This window comes from Galendromus occidentalis, unplaced genomic scaffold (genome assembly GCF_000255335.2).
Source record: "Galendromus occidentalis unplaced genomic scaffold, Mocc_1.1 scf7180000077245, whole genome shotgun sequence".
NCBI classification, from domain to species: domain Eukaryota; kingdom Metazoa; phylum Arthropoda; class Arachnida; order Mesostigmata; family Phytoseiidae; genus Galendromus; species Galendromus occidentalis.
This window is the reverse complement of record NW_003805233.1, coordinates 1-11,985: the sequence shown is the minus strand read 5'-3', so window position 1 is coordinate 11,985 and position 11,985 is coordinate 1. Positions and strand designations below refer to the sequence as shown.

Sequence of the window (11,985 nt, the reverse complement as noted above, 5' to 3'; positions counted from 1 at the left end):
ATGATGAGTGCACAAGTTGTGACTGGCTTTTATTGTTATTGACGTTGTAGCTGCATAGCAGACGCAGCTATTTAAATTATTGGCGGGTATTACATCTTCTCTTCCAAGTATTATATACATGCGTAGGTCTATAAGTTTATCTGTCACAATTTACGCTTAGATTGTTGCTACGGTTGATACCGTTGAGTGGGTCTTTTCGCCCTATTGCTTCTCCTGACTGGGTTTTCTTCTTCCTCATTGTCCTCCGTCGATTCCTGGATTTTCGTCTCCTCTGCTTTGCTGTTAACCGACAAGGAGGTTTGGCACCGGGCATTCTCTGCTTTGACCAGGGTTTCTTCGTCTTGTTGTGTTGGCGAGCTTGGTGGTGTAGTGAAATCGTCCACTCGCTCCGCAGAGTTTTCTCCGTCTGTGTTGATCATCACCCTGTTTCTCCTGAACGTCGCTTTGGATTCCGCGTCTCGTACTATATATGATCTTGGTTGGGATAGGACTGTTACTACTGTCCCTTTTTTCCATAGGTTTTCATGCGGGTCCTTCACCCGGACCGGCTGACCCTCGTGGAGTGGTGGGTAGTTTCTGCTGTTGCGGTCATAGTATTTCTTTTGTGCTTCGCGTTCTTTCCTGAGCTGCTTGGTCACGGTCTCTGGCGGGATCGTTTTGGGTCGGAGATTTTTTGGATGCACCGGTAGGAGTGTTCGGTGTGATCTCCCCATCAGACGTTGATTGGGAGACCCGAGCTCTTCATTTCTTGGTGTGTTTCGGAGTTCGAGTAGTGCCATGAAGTAAGCCTGTGATCGGTACTCGTATTTTCTGAGGATTTTCTTTGCCTCCTGGACGGCTCGTTCGGCTAGCGCATTTCCCTGAGCATGATACGGACTTGATGTTGAGGTTTCGATACCCAGTTTCTTCAAGCTTTCACGGAACTCATACGAGGCCAGCTGCGGCCCGTTATCCGATTTGACTATTTCGGGAGTCCAAACCGCTAGAAAACCTCGCAGAGAGCCGTGAGGACCGCTTTTGTCGTTGTCGTTTTCATTTGCGTGATTTCAAAATAAAAACTGTAGGCGTCGACCACGATCAGGAAGTCGCGTCCTTCATGACTGAATAGGTCGATGTATATCACTGCCCATGGGAGATCCGGTATTTCGCTTATGCGCATTGACTGTTTCGTATTTGCTCGCCTTTGGGTTTGACACGGGTCGCATTGGCGGACGAATTCCTCGATCTCTACGTTCATCGAGGGCCAATATACCGCGTCTCGCGCTCGAAGCTTCATCTTCGTGGATCCGCAATGGGCGCCGTGTAGCTGTTTAAGAACTTCTCTCCTTCTGTTGCTCGGTATGATGATGCGATTTGACCTCAGGACTAATCCCATTTCCGAATGGATTTCGTCCCGATATGGCCAGTATTTCCGTACTTGCTCGGGAACTCTATATTTATTTTCGGGCCAGCCTTCTTGGTACAGTTTTTGCCAATGTTGTGAGTTCCTCATCTTTCTGTGTGGCGTCAGCGTATTCCTTGAGCCGATGGTCTTCAATGGCAATGCTCCCGATGATTTTGAACTGTGCTTCTTCTTTCATTGTTTCATTGATCGGATGTCGTGACAGGAAGTCTGCCATGAGTAGTTCGCTTCCCGGTCTATACGTGACTCGTATGTCATACCTCTGCAGTATCATACGCATTTTTTGGAGTCGTGGTGGTACTCGGTGCAACGGTTTCTTCATAATTGCCTCGAGGGGTTTGTGATCGGATTCGACTATCATTTCCTTCTGTCCGAGGACGTAGTAGTGGAACTTTTCGCACCCAAATACGATGGCCAGGAGCTCTTTTTCGATTTGGGCGTAGTTTTGTTGCGTTTCGGTGAGTGAGCGGCTGGCGTACGCTATTGGGTGTTCCTCTTGTATTAGGACTGCTCCCAGACCGTATTGTGACGCGTCTACTGACAGCGTCAGTGGTTTGTTTGGATCGAAGAACTTAAGCACAGGTGCTTTGAGTATCATGTTCTTTAGGGTCTCGAACGCCTCTTCTTGTCGTGCTTCCCACGTGAAGACTACGTTTTTCGATAGCAGCTCTCTCAGTGGTGCCGCATGACTCGAGAACCTCGGAATGAAGCTCGCAACAAAGTTGAGCATTCCCAGGAATTTCTGTACATCCTTCACACATGATGGTCTCGGCACTTGGAATATGTCTTTCACCCGTTCTTCGTCGATGCTGAGTCCATTTTGCGAAAACGTGTGGCCCAGATATTTCACCGCCTTCCGACTGATTTTACACTTTGATTCGTTCAGCACCATGCCTGCATCAACACAACGTTGGAAAACCTTTTCCAGCCGCGCGTTATGCTCTTCCTCAGTCGCTCCCCAAACTAGCAGGTCGTCGACCACGGCGCTGACACCCTCAAGCTTCTTGAAAAGATCGTCAGTTAGTCGTTGAAAAACGTCCGAGGCGCAGATTATACCATACGGCATTTTTACAAACCGAAACCTGCCCCACGGCGTTGTGAAGGTACAAAGCCGCGAGCTTTTCTCATCCAGTCGGACTTGCCAGAATCCCTCGTCCGCATCGAGTGTCGAGAAATATCTCGCTCCTGCCAGCTTCGAAGATATTTGTTCGATTCGCTTCGTAGGATGTGGACCTCTTTGGATTGCTTTGTTCAGATGTGTTGGATCCAAGCACAGTCTGATTTTTCCGTTGGACTTTTGGGCTATAGTGATGTTCGACACGAATTCTGTATATTCCTCTACTGGGAGTATCACACCTTTTTTTATCATTCGCTCCAGCTCAGCCTTGACCGCGTCTTCATATTTGGCTGGCACGGGCCGGCACGGACTGATTACTGCTTCGTAGTCTCGCTTCAGTTGTATCGTACATTTGAAATTCTTTATGTCTCCGACGCCTCTGAATGCCTTAGGGTACTTCGTTTCCATGCGGACAGACTGTTGCTTCCTGGCCTAGTTAGCTACTCGCTTGATAGTTCCGAGCGCTTCCGCCGTTGTTCCACAGAGCGGTCGGGGTGACGGATTCGTTGATGATGTAGAATTTCTCGTTCACCTTTCTGTCTCTGAATGACACCGGTAGTGTTGTCACCTCTTTGCATCCATGAGTCTCGCCGAAGTATGAAACCAAGTGTGTGCTAACCTGTCGTCTACTAACGGGAACTTTGTGATCTTCCAAGTGTTTCACGAAGTCTTCCGGTAGCACGCTTACATCCGCTCCGGTGTCCAACGTGCACCGTACTTTCATGGAACCTATTTTGAGGGTTTCGCTCCATTTTCCTTCTTTCGCTTCTGCGATCTTCGAGACTCGTTTGATTTGATTTATGTGGAATCCTTCTGTTTCGTCGCTGCTTTCTTCGCTATTGTGATTCACCGTCCATATACGGCGCGATCCTTCTTTGCGTTGTCGGTCCGGTTTGTCGTTTTTTCGTGGCCAATTCTTCGCGTTGCGTGTCTGACACATTTTCGCAAAGTGGCCTGACTTGCCACACTTTGCGCACTGTTTTCTGAATGCCGGACACGCGTTCTTTTGGTGCTGCGATCCGCATCTGCCGCAGGTTCTTTCGTTAATTGCTGCGACGCAATCTCCTTCGAACTCTTGACTCCATTCTTCGGTATCACTGTCGTCGTCCGCCGTTTTTCGCAGCACTTTTGCGATGGTCTTACTGGTCTCTCCCTTTATGCTTCGGGTTCCTTCATCGCCGGCTTCATATCCTCTACATTTTTTATTGTCTCCGTCAAGTTGCGGTCTTCTGACAGCAACGTTCGCTGTAGCTCTCTGTTATGGATGCCGACCACCAGTCTTGATTTCATAAGTCGATCTTCCAGCGTGCCGAATGCGCAGTCGCGCGCGGCCGTCCTGACTCTTTCATAGAAACTCTCGAAACTCTCCCCTGCTTTTTGATCCTTTTCGCGCTGCCAGAATCGGAAATCCGCGAGCGTTTCTGTCGATGCTTCTGCGGTCTTTTCCCTGATTCTCCTTCGGAGCTCCTCGAACGGGATCGTCTCGTCTATGCCGTTTCGGCCCATCCACTTTCGCGCCGGACGTCCCAGACAATCCAGCAATGCACACCGTTTATACTCATCGGTTTGCTCCTCCAGGTGCGTCAACGTCGAGAAAATGGTGAAATCTGAGTCAAAACGCCGCCATGACTCGCTCAGGTTTTCACGGTCCACGTTGAGCGGTTTTGGCTTGGTTGCCATCAGCAGTCCGGTTGCGATATGAGTCTTCTCCATTCTTGCGCTCACGTATTCTTCTTCTATCCAACTTCTGACACCATGTGTTGTTCCGTACTACATGCAGAATCAGGACTAGTGTAGCTTGGTAGCCGTCATGATGAGTGCACAAGTTGTGACTGGCTTTTATTGTTATTGACGTTGTAGCTGCATAGCAGACGCAGCTATTTAAATTATTGGCGGGTATTACAGAGGGTGCTCGTCGAGCACCGATTCTCGGCGCCACGATTGAGGCAAATGCGCGCTTACTTCCTCAGAAGCACGCGGAAGAGCTTCATGAAGAAGTACGAGCGAGATGAGTCTCATCACAAGGCTCTCAAACGCTACTTCGATAGCGGGAGTAAGCAGTCCGAAGCTTTTCACACATTCGCGACCTTGTCAGCCGGAAATTCAAGGGGGTTGGTGCTTGGAAATGATTGATAATCGGAATGCTCTCGTGGTGGATCGGATGAAGTACCTCCCTTATGTATCGCTTTCGGTAGTCTAGGTAGGGCCTCATTGCTTATCGGATCAATTCAACAGGCGCGTTTCGAGAGGTGTCAGATTATCCCCGATCATATCATTCGGTGAGTGCGGGAGGGTCACGAAATACATCAACCGAAGAGACCCTTCAACAGCGACTCCTATTTCCGGAAGCTCAGGAAGGAGGTCCGGATATCGAGTCGGAGGATCACGAGGAAAATCTGCAGGGAGAACATAAGGACAGTAGAGGAGATTGAAAACGAGGCGGCAGTTTTTTTGCACGACATCAATGAAATTATTGCTTATAGAAAAATCCCCGGGGATTGTGTTTGGAATGCCGACCAGAGCAGATTCGAATACGAACCGATCCGAGATCGGACGCTTGCGAGCAAGGGGGAAAAGCAAGTGGAATGTCGAATCGTTGATTCAAACTCATTAACACACTCGTATATTCACATTCATTTTTCGAAGAGCGGCAAATTAAGGGAAAACGTTTTTATTGTCTTTCAAGAGGTCACCGACAACCATTCCGGACCGCGAATTCAGGAATTAATCTCATCCGTATTATTGTCTTGTCCGAATATCAAAGTAGCTTGCACGAAATCCGGTAAATTCTCGAGTGCGGAGATGCGCGATTGGTTCAGTGATTCATTCCTTCGAGAACGGCGAGAGGATGCACCCTTACTATTGATATTGGACGCCTGGTCGGGTCAAGGACCCGAGAGCGGTTTGAACTACCCAAATGTTCAAATCGAATACATTCCAAAAGGTGCAACAAAACACGTGCAGCCCCTTGATGTGTACTTTTTCCGCCAGTACGAAATTCTGGTCAAAAACTTAATTCAGAGCTGCCGCGATATGTATTCCTCTGATCAGACCCCCGCTAAGCCATGCAATCGGTACTTCATCATGAAACTACACAGCGTATGCTACAATCAAGTCCAGCACCCTTGCTTCTCCGTCATGTGGAAGTACGCATGGCGGAGATCCGGGTGCGAGCTGGACGAGGAAGTGCAAGAGTTCGAGAGTCTTATCCAAATATTGATTAAACCGATCAGAACCAATATTCATCCTGAATGTTCCGATCACCTTGCATTTCCTCTCATACGCTGTGTTTACTGCTCACGATTCATATGTTTTAAATGTCTTCCCGAAGCTATCCACGGGCATCCTCGAGTCGATCTTTCGAGATCATGACTCCGCTAGAATCAAGCACATCGTCCGATCTCTTGGACGCGCTCACTTCTGCTCTAAGCGCTTTCGGCATCCATGTGCATGATGTCATATCTCTAACGACAGACGGTATGTGGTAACAATCTACATCTGCAACCAGTAATCTGTAACCAATAAGGTTGTGTGAGGGAAATATCACCAAGACCGGGGAGGCTAATCTCGCAGCCTTTTGACGTGAGCGGTTTCTCCCAGGCTTCCAAATTGAGGCGGCACCGCGGCTTGTTCTTTTCGATTTCCACTTCTCTTCTGGTGGTTAGCCTCTCCGACGCTGCGACGAGATCTCCTGGCTCCTGGCTCCTGGCTCAATGATCGGCCACCTGTCTCGAATGCGCTCCGAGCAGAACATTCATTTGACCCATGAAAATACAGTTCGCGACCCGATTCACGGCCCATGAGTTGCTGTTTGCCGGCCTGGCAGATGTCGCCTTTGTTTTTGCTCAACCCAATCGTCGAAGTTTCGGCATGAACAGCTCTCTTGATCGAATGATTCACGAATCTCACCCACTCCTCCAGGGGCATCGAACATGAAGTTTCTTGGACGTATGATGGAGACGATCAGAGCGCCGAATATATTTTATCATCAGCTCTGCATTAATCACGGACTGCATCTGGCATTGTTTGAATCACTCGGAGCAATCTCATGGGGAGGAGCCGATTTAATCGAAAAGGCGCGCAATGTTTGTAAAGAAATGAGGAAGACGAAACAGGCTGCGAGACTCAGGGAAATTTGCCACCTGAGCGCGATCCTAGACACGCCTACCAGGGGGAACAGCACATGTGACATGCTGGAACGTTTCCTCCTGATCCAGGAGAAGATCAGAGCAGTCTACAATCATGATCCGAAACGAATGTTCCTCCTGACCGAGGGGTGATGGGCTAAAGAAGCTACCCCGAAAAATTCTAATGACCATGGGTTGACTCACGGTGTCCAGACCGGACGCTGGAACAATGACTTCAGTATTCTGTAACTTAGTGTAAGTTCAGTGACCGTCATAATTACTGTGGACGGGTTACTGACTTGCCCCTTTCCTTCCAGCACTATATAAGGCATAATAAAGATCAGTACTAGTGGGGGAGCCTTTGGTATTTCACACCAAGCAGTGTTCGTCTTTATCAGCCGTTGTCCCAGTTGTATCAGGCACAGCATCGATTCGAGCTCACCGCCGCCAGAGCTAGTAGGCTAGATAGCCGAGAAAACCTATCAACGTTATCAGCACGACTTCGCTCGGAGCGAGTTTCGATATGTGTTAGTGCACAAACCTCAACTGCAAGATGCCATTGGCAACATCATCAACTCGGGATACCCGTAGGTCCCACGGCTACAGAGCGAACGTATCCGAAAGCGAGCTACTGCAAGATGATAATCCAAGTTCGACCAGCGGTGGATCCAGACCACGAGCGTTCAGCAACATCATGGGAAGTGGTACTCGGTACCCTGAATCCACCAGCCGAAGACAAGGCTAACACCAAAGAAGGTCGACAACAACAGAAAAACTACGACGCCGGGAACAGAGCTGCGAAGTATATCCTAATGAACTCCATTCATCCGAATTTGGCAAATATACTATTTCTTGATGATCCGGAAGAAGTGGAAGCTCAGGAAATTTGGAGGAGAATCAAAGCAAAATTCACCTCATCATCGGGTACGAAGAAATCACTTGCGACTTCACGATTCTCAAGATTCAAATTCACCCCCGGGCTATCCATTGAGGGAAACATTCTTGCATTCAAAAGAATCATGTATCAACTAAATCAAGCGGGAGTTGAAGTGACGGAGGACATCCAGTGCGACGAAATTCTGGAGGCTCTTCCAAGCACTTGGGACTCGTTCAGACGAGCGTGGAGTGCGAGGATGGATACGAGAGTGACAGCGGACGCATTGTTGGATCTCATCGAAGGTGAAGGCGAAAGGCTGGAACGGGATGAATCCAGAAATGTGACTGCCCTGATGTCCAGACTCGACATGTCCAACGCAAACAGAAATCATCACTTGAGAAGGAGGAACCTCTCGAGGAGAACGAACACCAGGAGATCATTCGTTCAATCGTCTGAAGAGGTTTGCTACAATTGCAACCAGAAAGGCCACATGCAGGCCCAGTGTAGAATCCCAAGGCGCAACAACAATCATCGAGGAAACCTTCACCGTCGAGGACGAGGGAGGAACCCTCCGAGACCTCTTCCACCAAGTGCTGACGTCGCCGAAGCACTCGTCACCGAATTCGACAGAGCTGAGACAAACAGCTCAGAGGCAAGTGCAGAATTCGTCGTTGACAGTAGAACCACACACCACATGATAATCGACCTGAAATGGATGACGAATTACCATCCATACAGCAACAAACGAGAGGTCAGGTTGGGTGGTTTGCGTGGGCTGACGGCAAGAGGCTCAGGAACGGCAAAAGTAACTGTGATGGAAAACGGAGTTGCAGCAGAAATACAACTCTTTGAAGTGCTCTTTGTACCGAACCTACGTCGCAACCTCATATCAGTCTCAAAATTAGCGGACGACGGTTGCAAGGTAGAAGTAAGCACCGAATCCATCAAGATACTGCTCGGAAACAGTGAAGTGAAAGCAGTTAGACACGGAGGATTGTACGTGTTCCACGCAACGGAACCAATTTAGGGAAATGTGGCAGGACTGAAGAACAAAGTAAGTCTGAAGGAAGCCCACAGGACGTTCGCACACGTCAACGTGAAGACCCTCAGGAAAATGCTAGAACGTGAAGGAAACAAAGTAGTCGACGACTTCGTCAGTTGCGAAGACTGTATCCAGGGCAAGATGCATCGTTCGAGTTTCAGTCCGAAACCGGAAAGTGTCGTAGCTCCCAGGCCCGGATACATACATGCGGATACATGTGCGGTCAACACGAGATCCATCGGTGGTGCTAATTATTCTCTCACACTCACCGACGACATGACGAGATTCAGGAAAGTCTATTTCGTCTCGAGCAAGGATCAGATACCGGAATGTATCTGACAATTTGTGACATGGTTCTTCAACAAGAAAGGATTCCACATTTTTCATTTCCATTCGGATGGTGGAACTGAATTCAGAAATCAGCAGGTACAACGGACAATGATGGATATCGGCGCAGATGTAAGCTACTCAGCAGAGTATTGTCCTCAACACAATGGAGTTAGCGAAAGACTGAATCGGACACTATTGGATTTGGCGCGCACCATGCTGATTGACAGTCAGCTCCCAAAATCATTATGGGCTGAAGGAGTCAACTTCGCGGCGCATGTCCTTAATTGTGTCAAATTCAACGAGTCAGCAGAAAAGACTCCATTCGAGATGATCACAGGACAAAAGCCCTACATCGGAAAGATCAAAGCATTTGGAACAAAGTGTCGATTCTACAATAGAGATCCCAAGAAGGCTAAACTCGACCAGCGAGCCTATCCAGGCATCGTCGTCGGCATGGACGATGACGGGCTCAGCTATCGGATTTGGTATCGATAACGAGGAAGATCATCAGAACAAAGGATGTAGTTTTCCCGAAACAAAGTGGACTTGTTGAGAGCTAGGAACCGGAAGACACCAACACCAGTGAAAATCAAGAAGTCAACAGTGAGAGCACACCGAACGTCATCGAAGCAGATCCTGAAGGTGAGATGATCGAGGACGGAAGAGAGGATCAAGGTCAAGGACCAGCTGCCGCAGAGCCCGATCCAGGAAGCTCCCATTCTGAGGAATTGTTGGACCCTGACAGAGCGGGAGAGTCGAGCCATGGAAGCAACCGACCTGGACGTGGTAGATACGAGCTACGAGATCGATCGAGGCTGCGAAGGCCTGACAGATATGGAGCGCACCTGTCAACCCAAGACAAGGGAAACGTGAGCATCGGTGTACTTAGAATGGTTGACGAACCAAATAACTTACAAGGGAAGGGTCACAATTCAAGTCGGATGATCCCGACCAAGTTAAGACAGCGAAATATGTCCAGCTCGAAGATTACGGGAATTCCCATCACACGAGCCAAATAGAAACAGATCTCAGTCAGATGACGTCCGAGTTTCTTTCGAATATGCATAACTTCGTTTACCTTTCTCAGTGGCCGATCCGGCCCGGAACCTGCCGTGGAATCGCCCACAGCGCAGGTTCGATGCTCAATGGTGTCATATTTCTCCCCGCGCTTATTGATTTTTTTCAATGCCTCCCACAAAAGAGACAAATGCTACCGTTTCCCTCCCGCACATCAGAATGGGAACACGTCCGGACGGAAGTCCCGAGATCGTTATGCTCCGCGCCATATTTCACTATTAATGTAAAGGAATGCAAGGGCCGTAATCGGGACCGCCTGATCCTTGCGATCTCCCGGATCCGAGGTATGGTATGATCGCGCAGTGGTGTACCCTAGAATTTCGCAACACCGCAAACAAGGCAGGGTGAGCTCATCGATACGAAGACCGTCTTCCCTAAACATTGGAAGAAATGCTTCTTGTCAGAAGTCGATGATCATTCGCTGTGCATTGGGATCGAAGGTCCGACTAATCCTGTCAGCATGCAAAAGCTCGTCCTCGAGTCTCGAATGGGTGAGGACTCGGAAGGTATTTCTTATTGACAAGGTCGAGCAATGGAGACACAGTCCAGTGGCCCAATTTTTTCAAATTATTCGGTCGTTCCATGACAGCCTATCCCCGAACTGCTACACGCAGCCCGTCCCGAGCATCACCGGAGTTTCGGTATTTCTTCTGGTAACGGACTCGCAGTCTCCCAAGAAGATCAGTGCCGAGTACTCGCGCTCCCGGTGGGGACATCCGTGAGAGAATTTCGACGGCGAGGGGGATTGAACCAGGCTGTCTTCCACGCGAACCCTCGTGGCCTGAACACATCTCCGTGAAGCACGTCTCCAGAAGAAAAGTCAGACGCGCAAGCGACTCCACCACCCATCTGCAGACTATTCGGGGTGACGATGGAGCGTTCTATGACGGAAATCAAGTTGAAAGTCCACTTTAATGACACTGGCCGGCAGGGTTCACGAGCGGGACGGAGATTGACCACACACGATCACAGAGTGTGCATATAGGAACACTAGTCATCCCTGATCAAGATCGCTATGGACTTGCGAAGTGTGTACGTGCGCATGGCCCGAGGAGCAGAATGTCGTGGGGAAGGGCGGATTCTTCGACAAGTCCCGTCTGATTCCGGAGGGGTGCAGCGCGATTTCCCCCTGACACCGATTACCTCGAGTTTCCCGCGCCATCCGGACCGTCTGACCCGAATAGACTCCTCGCCACACGATCGGATAAACTACATTCGAAATGTAAGTTGCCCCCTCGATTGATGTGAGCTGCGGAACTGTCGCGCTCGACGAATTTGATGGGGTTGCCACTCTAACGGGATAATAATGCGATAAGAGGGAGAAAATCAGCGCTCGTTGACGGGCCTAACTCATCAGTGTCACTTCCTCGTCGATGATCCATGCGCCGCGCTGCCACTTATAGCCTTTACTCGCTATGCCATGTGGAAGAAGAAGCAAGGACACGAGGAAGGCGTGGATGAGAACGAAGTTGCCCCGTCCGAAAGCAACCATGGCGTCAGTTCGGAAAATCCTGTCCCAATTGATCACGCACTTTTCCGAGAAAACTGGAATTCCGCGGGATGAGTTCATGGCCACACTCACCCCGGTCGAGGCAAGTCGCGAGGAAATCAAAGTCGTGCGTAGGATAATCTCGTCTGTGGAAAGCCTCCCTGGATCCGCGGAGGGAGTGCTCGATTCTGACGCCCAAGTATCGCAACCAAGCACTGAAGACTCCACTGACGATGATTACACCGATGAAGATCCAAAGGGGGAACGATCCCTCAAGAAAACCTCCATCTTGTTGAATCCGCAGACCGAGGGCTCTTTCCAAAGAATCCGAAATGCGGCTGCGTTCTACAGATCAAGCAAGAAAGGGACGCGTACATTATCTTGCATGATGAAGAATTATCGTTTCATTAAAGGCCCTAGTGATCTTCAGAAAGTCCTCGCCATGGGCGATCGCATCAAGAATGGTACGATGAAACGCGCCGATCTCATGGGAATCTTCCGAGAACGCTTGCTGGAGAAGATTT

At 49.4% G+C, this 11,985-nt stretch overlaps 1 pseudogene; it reads right to left on the bottom strand.

The window, feature by feature from the left end:
• Positions 1 to 167: 167 nt before the first annotated feature.
• LOC114828147 (uncharacterized protein K02A2.6-like) lies at positions 168 to 2,927 on the bottom strand (annotated as a pseudogene).
• Positions 2,928 to 11,985: the final 9,058 nt, after the last annotated feature.